General features: G+C 43.2%; 1 pseudogene across 1 annotated transcript in view; it reads right to left on the bottom strand.

The window, feature by feature from the left end:
* Window positions 1-7,364: 7,364 nt before the first annotated feature.
* The window catches only part of LOC146838987 (uncharacterized), a 61,673-nt pseudogene continuing 54,584 nt past the window's right edge, over window positions 7,365-14,453 (bottom strand). The window contains exon 3 of the transcript XR_014960749.1: window positions 7,365-9,520. The product of XR_014960749.1 is annotated as an uncharacterized LOC146838987 (transcript). The remainder of the gene's footprint in view (window positions 9,521-14,453) is intronic.

Here is a 14,453-nt window from a genome sequence, read left to right as displayed (position 1 = left end):
CCTCCTCCCTCCAACTACAGGCATGTCAGCAATACACTTCCACTGTCTGGAAAAACAACTGTAACACCATCCTGTGCACGTGAACAAGCCAGAGACTTCCAATATGTAACCCAAAGGCATCCATTTCTCAGTCTCACTCCTACACACAATGAATGCACCACAAAGGCTACACACAAACGCACAAATTACGTACATGTGGATGTTAGCACTGAAACCTGGGCTAGTACACAGAAGAAGAATATTACATGAGTGGGTCAGTAGGCCTCGATGTCTGTGACACAGTTAATAAGGTCTGTTCACATCAACTGATTCACAAAATATAGTACGCTGCCACTACCACTCTGCATGCTAAACCCACGGCCGGGACGGTAGTCCACTCTCCAATAAATGAGGGCATGTTCGGGTTGCCCTCCAGTTTCAGGGCAGGACCTCACTCGTGTCAAGGGCCAGACCTTGCTTTCACACCCATACACTAGAGGAGAATGACACTGCGGCAAATCAAAAAACAAGAAGTCAGATACTCATAGTTAAGCACCCAGTTCAGTGAACATGATTAGACACCATGGGAAATATGTGGCCTAGTGGCTAGAGCGGTCGACCTCGAATCTGGGGAACCAGGTTCAAGTCTCGGCAACGATGCTCAACATCCTGTGATGCTGGGCAAATCATTCAATCTCCCCGTGCCTAACAAAAATGAATGTGTCCGTCTGTAACGCAACTGGTGCTCATATAAAGCACTATGATTCCCGATACCTTCGGGTCAAGTGCGCGCTTAATAAAACTCTGAAAAGAAATGCAGGGGACATTCCCATTCCAGCTCGAATGCTAACCCTATGAGGCACCCTACATCTTTAAGGCTACTTACACAAAGGCGGACTGTAATCCAAGTCACAACATACTACACAGATTTACCAGGAGGAGCCAGTGGGCTGTCTCCCCATGGGATCCTATGTAAAAAATCTAACCACCCACTACTATCAGCTACCACCAATCAATGGTAGTGTCAAGAACTAGTCATTACCCTCGTCAAAAGGAGTGCCCCCTTTGGAGGTCCCTGTAGCCCACCAGAATCTAGCACTACTTCAATAGTAACTTACTACAGTCACTTAGAGCACTTAGGTGACACGCAAGGGAGGTCTCCTGCACAAGAAAAGGAACTGGGTTTGTCAGCATGTGGACATAGCGCAGAGACTTTAGACCAACTCTGCAAACGGTGTCTGTTGCTCACCCACCAGATGTTTGGTTGTATGCACTTCTGTTTCCTAAGCGCTCAAAACCTTTCTTGGGTCATATCTTGACTGCCTAGATTGCTAGAACTTTTAATGTTATTTATGATTTTACCTGCCCCACCTATATGTAAATATATATATTTTTTAAAAGTAACAGCTCTAACAGAGCATGAAGTTTGTTGTGTAAAGTTTACTGTGTCGTACGTATGTTTAACAGATGGTTCCAGATTACTGAGACATCACTTTCCCATTCCTGCACTTTGCTTTTACATATCATTGTTATCAGGTGTATTGGTCCATTTGGTTCAAGACTACAACTCACAGAATGCATTGATATTCTAAATCAAAATCCAAAAATGGAAAAGCTGTTTCCCAGTGACATAGTGTCATCTGCTTACTCAAATCATACCCTATGTTTACCTCCAAACACACTACTTCCTGTAGAAAGCCTAAAGGAGGTTCTGGCGGTGCCCTACCAAAAGAACCAGTGGAAACCAAGTTGCTTGAAGTTTGGGTGGTTTCCTAGGGTCAGTTTAACTGCAGCAGTTTAGGGAACGCGACTCTTCCCCCTTCAAGAGTTTGACATCAGCCGCTGTTCTAGTGGTGTTAACAGGCTGAGCAACCCCTGGTCATAAGCCCTCCTGCCCATGCTCTTCCAGAATAAGGGCTGCCTGTCCCCTGTGAATACTCAGCATTTCGTTACAGGAACCGGTGAAGTTTAAGCCCCCACACGGGACCAAACTAGTCCTCGTGGATCTCTCGGACCAGCCACTCTGGGCCTGTGATCGGGGTCGATCAGCAGCCCTAGTTTTGTTGTTTGTGCCTGAAGTGTTCACCCCCGTCTGCAACAGGTGGGTTTATGAGAGAGAGTTTAGTGTTCACTCGCCAGCCGTCTACAAGGCCTGCTGGAGAGTGTCTAGAACAGGGGGGGTTTAAGAGAGAGAGTTTAGTGTTCACTCGCCAGCCGTCTACAGGTGCTGCTGGAGAGGGTGCAGAATAGGTTGGGTTTGACAGGTATGATGAGGTACTGCTGACCTTTTCCATGGAGCGGCGCTGTTAGCAGATATATGTACACACTCTTGCTGGCACTACTAACAGTGGCGCATAGGGCTTGGCATCACCATCACCGTCCCTTTGCAAAGCATACATGTTTCCATTACTTTCATGTTTTACATCTCAAACCTTGATTTGCAAACCTGTGCTGAATATACTCAGCCAGCAGCCCATCTGGACATGGGAGGAGGGAGCCTGATCCAGTCACTAATTGCAATTACGAGGATGATTAAGTGGTGATGACAGGTTTGACATTGAAATCCATCGGCTTTGAGTCTCTGTGCCCTCCCCTTTAAGATTTGACTAACCAACAGTGTTACATCAGGCCCCTCACACCTCTCCGATGAGGAACACCCTAGACCAGGGGTCTTAAAATGTTTTAATGTAACCCCCCCAACCCCACAGTGATCGTCGGGCACCCCTCCGAATTTTTCACAATTATTCTATTCAATTGGCAATGTTTAAATATGTCTAGACTTATTTAAACATTGCAGTTACGCGCTGTTTTAAGAATGCAATCAAATTCATGATTGGCACACATGCTATTCTGGTCAGGCAGGCTTTAATATAGCCTTATGGCCCGCTGCCGAGGGCCTGCTAAGGGTAGAATGTTCTAAATGAAAAAGAGAAAAACATGAAGACAAACATTGGAATGTTGGAGCTCCGGACTTATACCAGCCCTTACAAGCCCGGAGCTGCTTCAATGGAGCTTCCAACATTCCAATGTTCTAATAACTGGTGCAAGTGCCCACAGTGAGTTTATTTGAAGTGGGCGTTTTGAAAAACATTTGGAGTCCCGTCCCTTTTGACACATACTCCCAGCTAGGATATAAACGACAAAACATGTTAGTGATGGCCCATCGGAGAGCAGCTTACTGCCGCTCACTATTTTCAGCTTAAAACAAAGCACTGTTATCAGCATAATGCATCTTTTGACCAGAGCCTAGCGCCCCACCCTGGGTTCATCTCAGGCCTCCCTAGGAGAGCCCGCCCCCAGTCTGAGGCCACCTACCCTAGACATACATTTCAAGCATTCTCTGTCCCTAAATAAACATATCACATAAGAGCTGACAGAATGTGAGTGAATGAATCAATCAAGATTTATTTAGGATTTAATTAATATTTCACGAAATTGATTCAGCAATAGCACAGAAGAAAAAGTAAACAACTGAAAAGCATTTTAACATCAACTAATCAATTCATAAACACTGGTAGGAAACAAGGAACTGGTGCATCAAAGGATAAGATACATCCTACATCTAAAACTGATTACACGTTTGATTAAACATTCAAAGATACACAAACTGACTAAAAAGATTCCATGGTTAATCATGCCACTAGTTAAATCAAACCTGCGGAAATATGTTACCAGCAGCATCCTCCAACCTATGGGTGATTGGAATTCTTACGATAATGAAGTCACTTTTTGACCCAAAACTCTATAGTTTGTTTGTGTGTTGGCCAATTACTTCAGAACGTGCAGATCATCTGAGGTTAGGAGGAAATTTAGAGACTCACACTAGCTTTCTTAAAAAAATAATTTTCATTTTAAGGGCTTTAACCCCTTCACTGCGGGGTGGGGTGGGGGCGGCGCCGCGGTGCTCATGACGAGCTGGGCTCGTCACAACTCCGCCCACTGATTGATTCTCCCGCACAGGCGGGGAATCAATTGCGCGTGGGAGTGCCGCAGCCGTTATGACGAGCCCGGCTCGTCATGAGCACAGCTCCACTGTGCCTCATGACGAGCTGGGCTCGTCATAAGCACGGAAGGGGTTAATACAGTGAAAATGTATCTCAATACATAACTGTTGGCAAATTGCCGCTTTGTTATCATTTTATCCGTCTCCTCAGAATCAGCAACTAGGTGTTTCAGAAATGTATGACCTTTTTATTCTATACACTGCAGTGAAAGCTAGGGACATCTGTCTTGTTCATCAAGCAAACTACCTTTTAAATTAGTTTGAGCATCCCCAGTGCCCTCCGCCTAGCTTGAGAACCCAGTTCTCGGTGAACACCCACCATGTCATACAGGACAGGTAGCCAAGTCGATAGGGGTCATCTTTCTTTACCTGAATATCATTGGTTCACAAAGCCTTCCATACCAAAAGTGCCATGGTGGACAGAACGCTGGCTCTGTAGATGTGCTATGCTTTTTCTAGCATGTAACAGTAATTAAGGTTTCATTTCCAAGTTCTGAAAGTGACCTCGTCCTAGTCTACCGGACATAGACCTAGTGTGCTAGCCTGTATCTCAAACCAGCTTTATAGTTATATCAGCTAGCACCTGTTTTAAAGAGAACCAGGGGCAGAAAAAGGTTTACGCAATCAAAAGGACCAAATACAATCATTTTCATATCACAATTTTTTGTGGCAAATTTTTTGGTTCTCTAAAATTTCCAAATGACTAGGCCTCACTAATAATTATATTCAATTGTATTAATTTTTAGACATGGTGTCCTGGCTTTAGAAGTACTGGAGTGAATATGTGCACAAAATGAGGACATTTTAACACAATTCCATACACAGATTTGAGCTGGATAACTGTGTGATGACAGCGATTCTTGTGCCAATCGTCTACATTCGAGCTCATCAGGTAACAAAGACAATCCTCAGTACAGACTACTTACTTATCCCTATCTTGGCTCAGTCCAGGAGGGCTTTTAGTTCCATTCTAGTCAATTATACATTTAAAGTTAAGCTTCCATAGGACTATGGAATGATTATTCCCCAGAGGAACCCACAGAATTCTCTTTTACAAGTTACATACGACAACAGCTTAAGCAGGTGCTGCTCAGTGACACCAGTGGAGGGCTCCATAGATTGCTTTTGCTCGAAGTTTAGCACCGTATGTTCTTACAGGGACTTTGAGGAACAGCCTTCCTTCTATACTATGAAAAAGCTTAAAACACTCGGTTAGTCCTGGACATAGGAAGACCGACATTCTGGATATGGTTGTGACATAAACATGTCGCCAAAAAAGCCAACCCTTAAATAACCTTAGCTTTATAACTGTTCACCCTTCCAAGGTGCTGACAGCTTTCTGAGAAACTCTTAGTACTCGACTCCTTTATTCCACGTCCATCACAGATATGGCTGGTCTACATGTAACACAATCTAACACCCAGTATATAAAGTTCCACTAAATAAGAACCTTACAAAAAAAGTCACTTTGGAATATGACAAATCTATGTTTACATCCCTCTTGTGGCAGAATACGTACAAATACTGAACATTTTCTTGCAGTTTTATGAATTATTAACAAGTGGAGTGCCAAGCCACAGACATATTTTTAACTTTCCTAAGAAATGATACATTGGTTGGACAAATATGACTGAATTGAAAGAAATGAAACCCAGGTCTTCGTATCACAAGTAGCACTTCTCTCTCCATCAACACAGGAGAGCTAGTCCCATCTCAAAGAAACCTTGTCAGTCATGTGAACGCCGAAAGCAGAGCCATTCTGAGAGCAGTCACACTTTCGAGACAGGACCCCCTTCTAATGCCACCTCTGCCAGACTTCCTGCTGACAGCAGTCACGCTGTCGAGACAGGCCCCCCTTCTAATGCCACCTGTGTCAGACTCCCTGCTGACAGCAGTCATTCTGTTGAGACAGGACCCCCCTCTAATGCCACCTCTGCCAGAGTCCCTGCCGACAGCAGTCACGCTGTTGAAATAGGACCCTCTTCTAATGCCACCTGTGCCAGACTACCTGCTGATAACAGTCACGCTGTCAAGACAGGACCACCTTCTAATGCCACCTCTGCCAGACTACCTGCTGACAGCAGTCACGCTGTCGAGACAGGACTCCCTTCTAATGCCACCTCTGCCAGACTCCCTGCTGACAGCAGTCACGCTGTCGAGACATGACCCTCTTCTAATGCCATCTCTTCCAGACTCCCTGCTGACAGCAGTCACGCTGTCGAGACAGGACCCCCTTCTAACGCCACCTTTGCCAGACTACCTGCCGACAGCAGTCACGCTGTCGAGACAGGACCCCCTTCTAACGCCACCTCTGCCAGACCACCAGCTGACAGCAGTTACGCTGTTGAGACAGGACCCCATCTAATGCCACCTCTGCCAGACTCCCTGCTGACAGCAGTCACGCTGTCGAGACAGGACACCCTTCTAATGCCACCTGTGCCAGACTACCTGCTGACAGCAGTCACGCTGTAGAGACTGGACCCCCTTCTAATGCCACCTCTGCCAGACTACCTGCTGACAGCAGTCACGCTGGCGAGACAGGACCCCCTTCTAATGCCACCTCTGTCAGACTACCTGTTGACAGCACAAATTATCTTGAGTTTAGGGGAGCAATCTAATTTCTTTACAATCAGCAGTCAAATGCCAAAATCCAAATCATTTTTTTATTCTATTACATATCAAAAAACATGCATTTCTTTTTAACATGTAAAGCTAGTAATTATTGTGTACATTTTATAGCATTGTGATTAGTTCTAGCTATATATTATTTTTGTGCAATCAATCTTTTTTTTTCATTTCTTTTGTGGAACAATCATTTCAAAATTCGGCTCCATTAGCCATCTAGAAAATTGTCAACCAAGAATGTAAAATGGTGATTTTGCCTGGCTATCAAACAGTGTGAGGCTCTGTGACTTTTGTTAATGATCCCTTACTGTTCTGCAGAAAACTCTAGTGTTCAACCCGACTTTCACACAACATTCACATTCACAACGGATCAGTGACATTTATAAATGATTCCTCACTCTCCTGAAGAGAAGCCGCGTGCTCGCCCTGGTTATCACACAGCATGTGGGTCGGAGAGTTTAATTATTCATCCGTACCTGCTGAACAGACACCGTGTGCTCGGCCTGACTACCATACAACTGCAGCTCTGTGACCTTCATTATTGATCCTGCACTCTTCTGAAGTGAAGTACTCGGCCTGGCTGTCTCACAGCTGCAGCCCAGCTGCAGCCCTGTGACCTTCATTATTGATCCTGCACTCTTCTGAAGTGAAGTACTCGGGCTGGCTACCACACAGCTGCAGCTCTGTGACCTTCATTATTGATCCTGCTCTATTCTGAAGAGAGGCTGACGTCTTTGTAGCTTTGAAAGTTGACAAAAGATCTTCACACATTTACTGCAAAGACATGGCTTTTCCCGCGTGTGTTCGCTGATGCTGTTTAGGCTTGATAATCGACTAAACCGCTTCACACATTCACTGCAGTGATATGGTTTTTCTCCAGTGTGTATTCGCTGATGAATCCTTAATGTTGAAGATTCAATAAAACTACTTCCACATTCACTGCACTTGAATGATTTTTCCTGTGTGTGCGTTCTCTGATGTCGTTTTAGACCTGATACATATATAAAGCTCTTCCCACATTCACTGCACTTGAATGGTTTTTCCCCTGTATGTGTTCGTTGATGAACCTTTAATGTTGACGAGTCACTAAAACTACTTCCACATTCACTGCACTGGAATGGTTTTTCCCCAGTGTGTGTTCTCTGATGCCGTTTTAGGTTGGATAATCGACTAAACCTCTTCACACATTCACTGCAATTATATGGTTTTTCTCCAGTGTGTGTTCGCTGATGAATCCTTAATGTTGACGGAGTCCTAAAACTACTTCCACATTCACTGCACTGGAATGGTTTTTCACCAGTGTGTGTTACTTGATGCTGTTTTAGGTGTGTTAATCGACTAAACCTCTTCACACATTCACTGCAATGATATGGTTTTTCTCCAGTGTGTGTTCTCTGATGAATCCTCAATGCTTTAGATTCACTAAACCTCTTCACACATTCACTGCAATGGTATGGTTTTTCCCCTGTGTGTGTTCCTTGATGCTGTTTTAGGTGTGTTAATCGACTAAACCTCTTCATACATTCACTGCAATTATATGGTTTTTCTCCAGTGTGTGTTCTCTGATGAATCCTTAATGTTGACGGAGTCCTAAAACTACTTCCACATTCACTGCACTGGAATGGTTTTTCCCCTGTGTGTGTTCGCTGATGAATCCTTAATGTTGACGGAGTCCTAAAACTACTTCCACATTCACTGCACTGGAATGGTTTTTCACCAGTGTGTGTTCCTTGATGCTGTTTTAGGTGTGATAATTGACTAAACCTCTTCATACATTCACTGCAATTATATGGTTTTTCTCCAGTGTGTGTTCTCTGATGGTGTTTTAGGTCTGATAATTGACTAAAGCTCTTCACACATTCACTGCAATGGTATGGCTTTTCCCCTGTGTGTGTTTGCTGATGTATCTGGAGACCTGATATCTGGCTAAAGCTCTTCACACATTCACTGCAATGGTATGGTTTTTCCCCTGTGTGTGTTCGTTGATGTCTTTGTAGACCTGATAACTGAATAAAGCTCTTTACACATTCAGTGCATTTGAATTGTTTTTTCCATGTGTGTGTTTGCTGATGGTGTTTTAATATTGATGACAAACTAAAGCTCTCACTGCATGTGTCTGAGACTTCTCTCTTGGTTAGTGTCTCTGGGTCTGGTATACACTTGTTTACATCCCTTGACTCTACTTCCTGAAGGGCCAACATGTCTGATAAAGCACTTGTGTTATTCTTGCAGTCCATGTATGTGTCATATTTTGCACGTTTGCTTTCAGATTAAAGAATAAAGTGTAATAGTCAACAACTACTCCCCAAACTCATAATGTGTTTAAGGCTTCTTTTTGGGTGAGTATGTCTTTAGACTGGATAATGGTTCTGCATGCTTGCAGGTAAAGATCCATCGTCCTTCTGGTTGGTGCACACTGGGACAGTGCTCTGTATTTTAGACAGCAGAACCCCTATTTCTTTTAACCTTCAGTTGTCTGACTCCACTCCGTTGCGCTTTTCACTGGTTGCTGTGGATTGTTCTGAAACAGTTTACAATGCACCTCTGGCACTGAATGGTGGTCTGTTTTTCTTTTAGGAAGCAGAGCACTGCTGTAACCATCTCATACCAACCTCATGATCAAAGCTGGTATTGGACATGTTTACACAAGGAGGTTTATCAGTGTTGTCTTAATTTTCTTGAGGTCATTTCTTCGTTTTGAGGCATGGAGGCGCACAGCTGAGACTCGTAGAATTACTGAATTTCCCTTGTGCCTTCTTCCAGGATCTGTCAGTTTATGTCCCAGTTCGGCTGTCTCTGACGGCACTTATGTTTTCCTGAATACTGGAACTCAATATTTCGGACTTTGTTTTTGTAGATTTACAGTGTTATCTTCATTATTTTGAAACATTTTGTACAATCAAAGATTGTTTTCTGTCGAATGTAAAGAGATTTAAAATTACTTAAAGGGAAACATAATGGAATGTGCATACACAATTTCTAATTGATTGTATAAACAGCTCTTCATTACCATTTTTGAAACTTTTGATGGCATATGTAACCATACACAGACATTTACATAAGTTGCTTTGAATACGCCACATGTTAATTATTTCAGCAAAGGTTTTCATAAGTAACTTAGTAAAACAAGCATTGGAAATGCAATAGGTCTCGAATTTGCTTAATTAAGAGCTATTGTCGTTGTAAATGACTATGGGCCATATGTTTGAAAATGTCACTTTGCGATTCTCAAATAGCGATTTTTTGCAAATCGCTATTTGAGAATCACAAAACACTATGTATGTAGGATTTGCAATAAATTTTGCGAATCCTACATATTCCTTAATTGCGAATTGCAAATTGCGATTCGCAATTAAGGAATACCTCCCCATTCATTCCTATGGGCCTAGAGGCCCATAGGAATGAATGGGAAGACATTCTCAATTTGCGATTCTCAATTAGAGAATCGCAAATTGAGAATGCTATTTCAAGGGTGCCAGGGTATCAAAAGGACACCCTGTTGCACCCCTGAAATGAGTTGGTGGTAATTTGCGATTCCTTAAGTCCAAATTGCTTCTTACATTGCATTTAAGGAATCACAATTTGCGATTCCTTAAATGCAATTGCAAAATAGGGAATCGCAAAATTTGCGATTAATTATTTTGCGAGGGGTATTTTTTGTCATACATTGGACACTGCTGATTTGCGATCGCAAACGCCGAAATTCTGCGAATTTCGGCGTTTGCGATCTCAAAATTGCCTTCATACATATGGCCCTAAGTCTTTTATCCATGTGTTATGGAGTGTGTGTGGAGTGTATGTGGAGTGTATGTGGTGTGTAGTGTTAGTGTAGATAATACAAAATATAAATGTAGACAAGGTGCTTGGACTCAATTGAGCATACAGTGAAGCGAAGTGAAATGAAACGCGTGTATATATGAAAGAGTTGAGGGACTGATGAGAGCAGCAAGTGAGTATTATTGTCCACCTTAATTTAAATTGATTAAATAAATTGATCAAAATGCATTTTTGGTATGTCATTAGTACTTTGTTTTTCCTTGATTGAAGCTATTGTTAGAGAAGCCAAAATCACTTACATTTGTTTGTATTTCATATTGTACCAGTGTGAGCGTTTGTTACTGTTATATGGGTTTACTTCTGACATGGGTGGGAGTAAATCATTTCTCAGTATAGGACAGGGTAGGTGGCACTTCAAAATTCATAAATACTAAGGTGAAACAATCTTCATAAAGAAAAATATTTTCCCAGTGACATACGTACATTTTCATATGTGAAGATATTTTTTTGCATGCGTTATTTATTACTCATGGGGATCGCTGGCCGTGCTTAGCGATAATTTTGTTATCGCAGGCTAGCTCTGGAATTTATCGCCCTGGTAGCACGTTATTAACAACGCGTTTCTCCAGGGCGATAAAAATTCCAGAGATAGCGAGGTTATCACTGTTTTGCAGGGAACATTGCTGGTTTTCCAGTGATGTTCCCTGCAATACGGCGATAACCTTGCTGATGCGACCCACAGGGTCGTATCAGCATAATCCACCCCAATGTTGGGATAGGTAAGTCTGCATTTTAGCAGACTTACCTCTGCAGTATTACAGCAGTTTTCTCCAAAAACTAACGTGTGCTAAAATGCTGGGGCAGCCTTGTAAATATTGCAATGTGAACATCAGCGATAATTGCAAGGTTGTCCATCCGGGGTACGCCCAGTGATACCCACTTTGCATCTCATTAGAGATGCAAAGGGAGGCGTTGGGAAAAAGGGTGCTAACATGCGATTATGCATGTTAGCACCCTCTTGTAAATAAGGTGATAGTTTTATCTCTGCTTTTGTGGCTTTTGTGGAGATAAAGCCCTTGTAAATATGCCCCTGGATTTGTTGTGTTAGAAAGAGAAACGTTTTCTTCTGTCCGGCTTTGATTCTTTTCTCTAAGACACAAGGGGAGAAAACAAAACACTTTTCATGGCTTCATCCAACCTGGCTGAAAATTATGAGGAAAAAATTGTTCTTTATGCTGAAATCCGCTATATTGACGATTAATAAACAATTACAAGCCAGAAAAAAAAGAAGGGTGAATCCGCAGCATGCGAGGAAGCTTCCCCCCTCCCTCCAGTAAAAACAAGGCGAAAGATTAACAAATGGGAGAGGAGGGGGCAGTCCTGGGAACAGGCGCCCTCGGAATGCCTGTGCGCCGTGGCTCGTCTGCTTTACAGCCATCAACCGGGGCATAGCCTTAGTAGCAGGCTATAACGCTATATTGTGAGTAACGCTGAAAATTAAATGTTTAAATACATAAATAGACCTCCAGCCACAGACTATAGGTGCAGTATTATCTGAAAACAATGTGACCCATAATTTGTGTACTCCTGCACACACACATTGGCACCGGGGCACTTGTAATTACAGGCACCATCTCAGGAAGTCTTGAACATCAAGTGCCTCACTGTTAAAAGTGACACCTCTTGGAGCTACACTACAGAGCGAACTCAGGAATTTTGAAAGCTCCCTCAATCTGTGGGTATTGACGGCAGATATTGTGCAAGGTAAGTCAGTATTAATTTGTGCCAGTGGTTGCGGCTGGTGGGCATGGACACTCATTTTTGGGGGCCGAGACTTATTTTGCACCTCGGACTTTCTCACCAAGAGAGAGAAAAGCAAAAAAGTGAGAAAAAAGAAGAAAAAGAAAACTAGCAAAACAGTGAGAAAGGCAGAAAGGATGGATGAAAAGTAACCTACAAGAATTAGATTTTGAGGCAAAAAGTGTAGAATGCTTAAAAGAAGAGGCATGAGGCGGCATAATACGTAGGCACGCAATGTATTTGCCAATCCTACCTTTTGACAGGGCAGGTGGTGAGCCGCAAAGAAAAACCTTTTGGCCATGAACATGAATTAAAAAATATATATATATATTAGTCAATTGTTAAAATCCAGTATGGGGTGACAGACAAAATATACTTTATTTCCAGCAAGACAGGTCTGGAACTGAGTTAACAAGGAGTTGGACCTGTTACCTGGGCATTTCCCGTGGGCCTCGGTCTGTCCGCACTCTCTCTTACAACGGCGCCCTTAATGTTATCTGCTTTACATTTGTTTGCACCTTTGCGGACTGGCACTGAGTCGTGAAAGATAAAAGCACACTGTGCGTTTCTTGGCAAGTTGCTCGGCAATGGATGAATCCTAGGATGCTTGTTTCCGGTCCAGGGAGGACCTGGCTTGGCAGTTTGGGCTGGACTGTTCACATGAGGCACAGGATCAAGACTGATTTGCATATGGTCAGGTTTAAACTGGGGTGGCATGGTGAGCGAAAGAATGATGGATTTAACCCAGATCTCTTGACTGGGGGTGAATGTTTTGATTTGTTCTGCATTCCGTCCATCAATTGTGTGTCTTTTGCTTTCTCGTCCTCAGTGCGCCAGGTATGCCCAGACGTGGGTCCTGGGCTCACTGTGCCACTGGAATCAAGCTATCCTGGCTGAAGAGGGGTGAAACCCCAAAACCGGTCCTAGGATGCTGGTTTCCGGTCCAGGGAGGACCTGGCTTGGCAGTTCGGGCTGGGCTGTTCCCATGAGGCACAGGGTCAAGACTGATTTGCATATGGGCAGGTTTAAACTGGTGTGGCATGGTGAGAAAAAGAATGATGGATTTAACCCAGATCTCTTGACTGGGGGTGAATGTTTTGATTTGTTCTGCATTCCGTCCATCAATTGTGTGTCTCCCCAGAAATGTCAATTATGGCAGCAAATTAATTGAGCATGAACTGAGCATCAATCATAGGCAATGTGCACAATATGTTGTACGTCTTAGCTTTTGTATTGACCTAGATAAGTGTAACATTCTGGATCCAAAATCTGTACATATTGTTACCCTAGTGGTTGACCTGTTACTAAGAGTTATCCTGAAATCACTTGTGGTACATGGGCTTTTTGGACCTTGGGCAGCCCATACCCGGCAGGAAAACAGGGGAAACTATTGAATCAAAAAAGATACCAACTGAAAACAATAGCCTCTCTCGGATACCAATTAATAGTTCCAAGAAGATATTGGTATCAACTGGAAATTTCTCCACTGTAGTTCAGTTGATACTGAAAAACAGATATGTCAATAACTGGAATCAGCAGAAACTGTAGAACTGGCCAACAAGAATCTTCATGAGAGAAAGAAGTGATAGAACCAATGGTGCTAATATGTTGTGCAGCATGTACTGGGCAGAAGATGATAATTTTGCATAATTGTGTAATTTCAATGTCTCTAAGATGTTTCGACACATAGGAGAACAAAGCGGGATAGGCTTTTTTTTAAGAAAGCACATTAAAAAATTGCGCTTCAACTGCTGCATTTTAGCAGGGGACACTGTTCGCCTGTCGACTTTCCATACCCACCAACCTTCCAAATTAAACCTCTCCTCCTCACAACGACAGACTTCTGTGAGAATTGATGGACATGTTATTCATTGTATCCAAATACTAATGGGTCTTCCTGCTTATGTTGTCAACAATGTTGTGTGTCTTAAAAACTGTCTTCACAATATGATAAAAAAGAAAGAAGACATTCCAGTTTGTCGCCTGAGCTGTAAGGGCATTGGAATACAGGAAACTGAAGAGTCGAGCTGGTGCACCTGAGCCCCTCAACAGCCAACCAGAGCAGTGGTATTCAGGGGACCAGATGAAGACATGGCCAGATGAACATTAAACCCCCAAATCAACTGAGCAGAGAATACAATGAATCTGAAATCACACAGACAGCTCCCGGAACACGAGGCTCCAAGCTGCCGTGTATCTCGCTTCTGTTGGAGCTGATCTCATGGGACTGGGGGCGGAGGCAGCAGAACGAAGTGCCCACATTGCGGTT

The sequence above is a fragment of the Triturus cristatus genome, chromosome 4_2, assembly GCF_964204655.1.
Source record: "Triturus cristatus chromosome 4_2, aTriCri1.1, whole genome shotgun sequence".
In the NCBI taxonomy this organism is placed as follows: domain Eukaryota; kingdom Metazoa; phylum Chordata; class Amphibia; order Caudata; family Salamandridae; genus Triturus; species Triturus cristatus.
The sequence above is the reverse complement of the archived record's forward strand: the minus strand, read 5'-3'. Positions and strand labels throughout refer to the sequence as shown.